Raw genomic sequence first — 7,850 nt, forward strand, 5'->3', positions numbered from 1 at the left:
GCTTTGCGAACTTCCAACTCAGCATACAAATGGGCCTGGGCTTTCTCAAAACAAAGCCCGAACTCACCAAAGAGTTCAGAAATGCCTTTTTTTGTTTTTTGGTGCCAGTTTCACATATCTCAGGTGTTAACGGACTAACACCATGTTACTATAATCTATTATCACTCAGATGATTGGTCTTCACCAAATATTCTTTTTTGTATCTCCAAAATACAGAGAGATGGACCCACTCACCAGAACAAACATCCATATATTTTGGGGATGAAACAAACCTTACCTGTAAACATGCTCAAACTGGGCTTGTCTACATTAGAAAATTTTATTGTGTCAGAACACTTGTTAACTCTGGAGAGGATCCGTAGTGTCGCTCCTTCTCAATTCTCTCATTTAAAGCCGGCAAAAGCTATGTAATTCCAGTGGCCTTGCTCGGGCCTATCCTGAATGAAGTTGTACAGGTCTGGCATATAATTCTTTAACTGTATTGCTAGCTGGTAAAGTACACACAGATTTCCAGATTCTTGCTGCAGGAAAGTAAAGGGGTAGGATGTGTCATTGTATAGTGAGCACTAGCAACTCATTAGTGTTGACTAAGTCCATTATATATATTTGACTTTCAAGAGCTATAGCATCTCAACAATAGGCAGCAACACTCTGAAATTTGGAAAGTGGGAATAGGTCAAATGTCAGAGGTGTCTGAGGCAGGGATCCTATTTAAAACTGTATGTGAGCATATAATTAAACACTATCACAATCACACGCACAAGGAGACAGAATTAGGGCACCCTTAATTCTGGCATTTCCTAACTTTTTAGAGCTTGACTTTGACTTTGCAATCTTAACTTTCTTTCACACAGTTTTTGTAAGTATAGAGGCATACTTTTTAAAATTTCTGTAGCACTTGGGAGATCAAATCTGTATCTCTATAGGTTACTGGTGCTCTTCACCCTCTACTGTGCTGTCTAAATGCTGTCAGTGCCGCTAATTAAACTAACATCTGTTAGGCTCATAGTCATATTCAGAACTACTACTTATAATGCAAGATGCTGTTTTGGGTGGAATAAAGAATAGCTATTGTGTTAGTGGCAACTTACTCCATTTCCAGCACAAATTCTAGTTACAAATCTAAGAATTGGTACAGAAATACCATGTGTAGTATGGGAAAAGAGACTAGGCTTTGATCAATAGTTTGGTTTGATTGGACTGGTGTAGCGCCCCCTCTCCTCCCGGTTACCTTCTTTAATGCCAATCTGCTTACAGGTTTTGATGGACAGGTCTGGGTTCTTCTGGATCCCGCCACCCACTCAGCAGGGTGTATCTTCTTTATTTTTTCCTATGAATTTATTTGGAGGTGCCTCCACCCCCATCACTCCTTCCTGGCAGGGTCACCAGGGCAGCTTGGGAGGAAAATTCCAACCACAGGGTAATCCCCACTTACTTGCCAGATAGTTGGAGACTTCAAAGAAATAATACAAACACATACAATATATTCAATACAATAATTATATTAAACAGGAAACAAATATAACATAACAGGGTGAAACACTATTCTTAGGGTCACCGGTGCCCATGCTGATAATACCCGTAACTTTCCCTAGTCACGTGACCTTGTGTAGCAAATGTAAGATCAGTGTCCCATTGGTACGTGTACTTTGTTGGGGCCCTTGATGACCTATGACCACAATATCTTCTCTGCAGTGGTTTAGCAGTGTGGCTGACTGGGTTCAGTACAGCCCAAAGGACTCACAAATGGGAGAAGGTGGTAAGTCCCTCCACAGGTTTAATATGCAGCAGGTTATAAAATCCCCAGACCCTTACTCCCTGGCTTGAGGACACAGTTCAGGGAGTAGGGGGTCCCCAAAACAATTTCCCTGACTGACTAACTAAAAGATGGTGCACTCACAAACTCCATGAATGATCCTCAGGTTCAGAGATGACTCTGGACTCCTCAGTCACTGCAGAGGGGCTGATCTCTGCTGGCAGGGATCCTCTTCAAGCAGGAGTCAGGCTGCTTCGGTCCCAGGATTTCCCCTTACCACAAAGGGGTGCAGGGCTCAAGGTGCAGATTACACAACTGTACTAAAATCCAAACTGTAGTCTCCTAGCCCAGTGTCCAGACACACTCACAGCAGGCAGCAGCTCTGAACTAGCAGCCAGAGCAGAGCTGACCATGTGGTGACCTAGGGAGCTGGAGGGCTAACTCAGCTTGGCTGGGGAAATTTCCCAGCAAAACTCTACAAACTGGGAGTCATCGGTGGAGAGGGAAAAGCCCAGCTGAGGGATCTTGCTTTCAGGTCACTAGAGGCCAGTTCTCAGGGGGAACCCTGGGACTCACCAGCTCCCCACACAGCCAGTCCTGCCCTTGCCCTGACTGGCTCCAGACTGACTCAAAACTGGCTTCTCCCCTTTCCTGAACTCTCTGGGAAGAGCATCTCACTCCCTATTGGTTGCCAGGCAGACTCTGAGTCTGCCTTGGCTCCCCCTCCCTCCCAGGGACAGTGTGCCTCTCCCTGAGCTGCCAGCAGACAGAGCCCCAGGAATCTAGGTAATCTCCTTGGGGGCTACACTGGGATTCAGTGCAGACTCTGCTGTTGTTCCAAAGATGTCTTTTCTAAACTGTTCCCTGTGGATAGTGAGTAGAGCACTTACATCAGCTATAACTGAGCTTTGGTTGATGTTTCAGAACCTTTACAGCCTGTGGTTATGGTAATAGCTGGGGACAAATTTCCCATTTTCCATTATATTCTGGAGTGCTTGTTATTATCAGGCTAAAGGCCAGTTATAATGGATGAGGGAGATGAGGCTGTAATTGACTACAGAACAGTAAAAAGAGAAACTTTGAGAAATTATAACAACAAGGTTGTTAAGTGCGAAGCTTGTTATGCAGAAGAATGAAATATCTGCTCTATGTACCAAGGTAATTAAGGTAGCACTGAGGAATATATGAGCTCCGTCAATGAACCCACAGAGTGCTCCAAAATTAGTGCCATTTGTATGGCACTTTTGATCCTGGGTTTTAAGAGACTTTACAAACTACATCCCACAATTCAGCAGTATCTTTGACATCTTTCTGGGCACTTGAATAATTATAAGGGGACTTCTCATGCTATTGCTTTTTTGTTGCAGTGTACTCTTACTGACACCTGCTCCTCCCCCCCCCCCATACACATGCTGCTGCACATCTTTTGATTGCTTGGTTAGCTTCATCACTATCGTGTGTGTTTAAAAAGATCATAATCCAATAATACTCAACACAAACTTACAGCTTAGTGTATTTCATATGAACACTAACAGCAATTGGAAATCAGAGTGTAAAAAAGTCCCTAAGTCAGGCCTGGTAAATGCTATTAGTTTGTCAGTGAATGAGTATAGAAAGTGCAGGAGTCCTGTTCCAATGCAGAGTTCTGTTAAATCAAGATATTTGGCTGGGATATGCCAGCCTGAGGTAGAGTGCCCTAGTGATGAAAAGTCTACTTGGAAGAGAAGTGCAGCTGTACAAGGCAGGTGGTGCTATTTGGTTAAGGTGTGTGCTCAGGATACCTGGAGGATGTGCTAATTCAGCTCATCCCTTGGACAACTTTTGTCCGTGAAATTCCTATAAACTCTGGGTTATAATTTAAAGCCAATGTGGCAGAACTCAGGAGAGAGATGCCTTGCAAATACAACCAACACTCACCTAGGTTTAATCTCCCTGGGGTACATAGGTCCTCACTACTGTATAAGGTTCAGTTTGCAACTCCTGCACTGGAGAGGTTGACAGAGGCAAATGTACTGTTCATTAGTGTAGTTAAGGGTATATCATGGGTCTGTGCCTGGCTGTCTGAAGGAATCGTGAGCCGTTCTGTAATGATTAAGTAGCTTCAAAAGTATGTGAAACTGGCAACATTAGCAGCTGCAGTTTAATACCATTTGTCTCTTTAAAATTTTGCTTATACATCTAGGATTAAATTAGCATCTTGTACTGCTTTTCTGGTGGTTTTAATGTATGAGTCAAGTTTTCTTTCTGACAGGCACTAAAAATATTTAGTCAAAATTAAACTGGAATGAAAAGAGGGAGATGTGAAGAGGGATGCTATCAATTTCTGCAGGCGTTGGTAAGAGGCTTGAGAATTTGAGCGTGGCAAGCAGCCAGTGAGAAAATATTGAGAGAAGGGCAGAGTGGAATCTAATTCCTCCAAACAGAGAGGTGTTAGGGGAGCATGTTACATGGTGATAGAGCTTTGAGGGGGATTTGTGAGGAAGGCTGACTCCAGCACCATGCTCCTCACTAATCTACTTCATTATAGCATCACAACAGTGAATACTTGGGCCAAATCCTGCAAGTGCTTGCTTACAGAAAAATGCACAAAGTCAATGGGTAGTGTCATGAGCCAGCTGGGCTAACACTGGCTGAATCCTGTTGTCTTTATTTGAGCAAAGTTATGGCTGAGATTTGAAATTAATGAAACTGGGGAAGAAGCTGTGGTGTCCACAGCTTCCTCCACAATAAAGCAGCTTGTAGCTTTGTTAGCTGAAAAAGAGCTCTTAAGACCCTCCTCTTCCTGTGGGAATGCCATCACTGGAATATTTGTAGCTAGCATTAGCAGTGCCTCTTCCTCACCCATATCTCCCATGAATAGTGAAGATGAGGAGCCTAATCTAGTGCCTCAGTTCTGCTTCCACTGAAGTGAGTGGCCACTTTATCATTGATTTCTGTCGGAGCAAGCTGGTTCAAATTCTGCCCTCAGTTACAAGTGTGCAACCCCAGCAAATGGGTACTGAATAGGTGCAACTGAGGACAGTGCTTGAATATGGGAATGAATGCTATATTTGCAATAATTAGGAGCAAAAAATATTTCTAGTTAGTCATAGGACTGTCAAGATCTTGATGGTGAAGCTTCACTATCAAGATCTTGACAGTCCTATGACTAACTAGAAATACTAACTAGAAGATCTGTTTATAAACAACCTCTGATTTGCTCAGAAGTTTGAATGCAAGAGACAAATAAATAGGCTGATGCTAATGATTGTGGAGAAATCCCTAAATTTACATTCATTCCAGGAGACTGGACATGTACAAATGTACATTCAAATGGTAACCTACTGAAAGCTGCATTGGAAATGTAGTAAGGTAGAAAAAATATTCCACTAATGGAATAGGGTTCTGTATATCCAGCCTGAATGTAAAAATTCCCCTTGAGTGAATAAAACGGTGGTGCACATAAGTTTCACATTTTCTACAAGCCTTTGATATTGTTCCATGACTACTTTCTTCTCTCACTACACAGTATGATGACAGAGGGGAGGGAATATGAATAGACAGGGTCCTGATTATAAATACTTGTAGGAAAATGTGTTATTGTTCCAACTATCAAAGGATTTTGGTGTAGATAGTAAGCTCATGCCACACTATTATTGGACCAGGAACATAAAAGGGATATATTATCAGAAGAGCTGAGGAAGAGAATTGCAATAAGCTGATCTGAATTTAGCCTCTTTCTGCACACAGTGAGTGATTTCCTTTATATTTGTATTTGTATTTATTCAAAAATTCGCAATGGATTTATCACTTTCTCCAAATTTGAGCTGTGTTTCTTAATTGTGATTGGCCATGTGAGTCTCATGGCATTTGTTCCATAATTCAATGAATGTGCACCCATTTCCAACATATTGAAACTTGGTTTGAAATTCCCTTTCTATGGATGTTGTGCTAGTAAATTGGACTGTTCACCTTGTGCAAATATTCAATGGGGTATATACACGACTACAGTGAATTCATTTAATATTTCAAGTGAACATTCACAGAGCATTTTTAAATTAATTATTCACCCAGCTCATAGTACAGTAACTCCTCACTTAACGTTGTAGTTATGTTCCTGAAAAATGCAACTTTAAGTGAAACAATGTTAAACGAATCCAATTGTCAGATAAGATTTAATATAAATGCAGGGGGTTAGGTTCCAAGGAAATTTTTTGGGGGCAGACAAAAGGCATAATACTGTATACTGTACAGTACAGTACTGTACTGTGGTTGGGAAGTGCCCCTGGCTTACCCCACACAGGCACAGCCCGCTGCAGGCAAGGACCTTTGCAGCAGCAGCGGCAGCTTCCCCGGAGAACAGGTTCGGATTTTGTCGGGAATGCTCCAGGCCCGCCTCTTCCTGTCCCCGCTCCACTCCAGGCCCACCTCTTTGCACCCCCACTCCACCTCCTCTCCAGAGCACACCACATCCCTCCCCCCCAAAGTCCTAAGCGCCGCCAAACAGCTGTTTAGTGGTGGGGGAAGTGCTGGGAGGGAGGCGGAGAAGCGGAACTTGTGCAATGCTCCCTTGTAAAGTCGCTGCTCTTCCACAGAATCTTACAAGCAGGCAGCCAAACGACGTTATAAGGGAGCCTTGCACAACTTTAAATGAGCGTGTTCCCTAATTGAGCAGGGACGTAACATTGAAACAACGATGAGTGGGACAATGTTAAATGAAGAGTTACTGTATTGCGGAGCAAAGTATAGGATCAGGAAGCGAATTTAAAGTTCCCCAGCATCTATAAAGCCCTGTCCAACAACATTTAGAGACTCTGACAGCAGCAATTTGCAACTGTGACTAATTTTAAATTACAATTTTATTAATCTGAAAAATTTATGGACTGAACTGTATCATGTATATTTTCCAGCAGGGTTTTGATACTAGCACGGCCTATGATTTAATGCTAATACAAGTAATTTTTTGTTTTGCTGGATAAACAATTTGATAAAAAAAGATAATTTTTTAAAATGTAATATCAGAGCTGCCCATCTCAAAATAACCCTGAGAAGGTTTAACAGCTTCAGGACTGATAGTTCTACTGGAACTAGATTTGTAGAACACCAGGGAAAATGCTAGTGTAGTGTAAAGAGGAAAGTGGCAGATTAGAGATGTACGTATCTATTTTAGGCTTTATCTACTGTAAACACTGATGCAATTCAACGTCTGTGGTCTGTTACTGTTGTCTAGCATTGGTAGGGAGATAAGATATTGTGTCTCTCCTTGATCACTGAAGAATGCTGAAGATTTTTGTAAAGCTCTAAGAACACGTGAATGTGAATGCCTAGTTCACAAATGTTTTTTTTTCCGTTTAGGACTATCCAGATGAGGAGCATGCAATAAACTGAGGGAGGTGAGAATTCTTTATCTGACTCCGCTAATATAGCCATTGATTTTTCGAGGATCAATCTGTCTTCTAGATCTTTCCTAGTACAAAGGAATGCTACCTTCAGCCTATTGATATCAGTGGAAGCAGGCCCTTATTTAAGATACGCAATAGGGCTAAAGCTGATGGATTAGTTTTATGGGAGTGGTGAATTTATACTGTTTATTTAGGCAGGAAAAAACTCAATTATAGGTGTGACTCATGGTGCCCGGGGCAACCCTCACTGGAAATACGAAGGTCAGGGCAGGCTGCAAAAGGAAGAGCAAATCTTCCAAGACTGGTGGGTAACACTGAAGTTATTCTCCTCAACCAGTCACAAACTGTGCTTGTGATCCTCCACACTGGTTATCAAGAAGCAAAAAAGAAATCACACAGCCCCCTTTATTGCATTCCAGTTCTCTGGCTCCCAGTCAGCACGTAGGTCCAGAACAGTGAGAAGTTATTTTAAACTCTGCTCACATATACAAAAATGTTCCTCTGACCCCAAAGGGTCAGCCACGTCACCAGGTCAGTATAGGTTTGGATCTTACTCAAAATATCCTGCTGCCAGCCAATCCTTTAGTGTCTAAAACTAAAGGTTTATTATAAAGAAAAAGGAAAGAACAAGGAGAGAGGTGTTAAATGGTAAAACAGTCATATACATACAAAGACTTCAAAGTGTATATATCAGGTTCCTAGCAGTACTGGTG

General features: G+C 42.1%; 1 long non-coding RNA gene across 1 annotated transcript in view; it reads left to right on the forward strand.

The window, feature by feature from the left end:
• Nucleotides 1-7,128, forward strand: part of LOC135884268 (uncharacterized) — a 32,634-nt gene extending 25,506 nt beyond the window's left edge. Inside the window, exon 3 of the long non-coding RNA XR_010561705.1 lies at nt 7,091-7,128. This is a non-coding gene — a long non-coding RNA (uncharacterized LOC135884268). The remainder of the gene's footprint in view (nt 1-7,090) is intronic.
• The last annotated feature ends 722 nt before the right edge of the window (nt 7,129-7,850 follow it).

This window comes from Emys orbicularis, chromosome 10 (assembly GCF_028017835.1).
Source record: "Emys orbicularis isolate rEmyOrb1 chromosome 10, rEmyOrb1.hap1, whole genome shotgun sequence".
Classification (NCBI taxonomy): Eukaryota; Metazoa; Chordata; order Testudines; family Emydidae; genus Emys; species Emys orbicularis.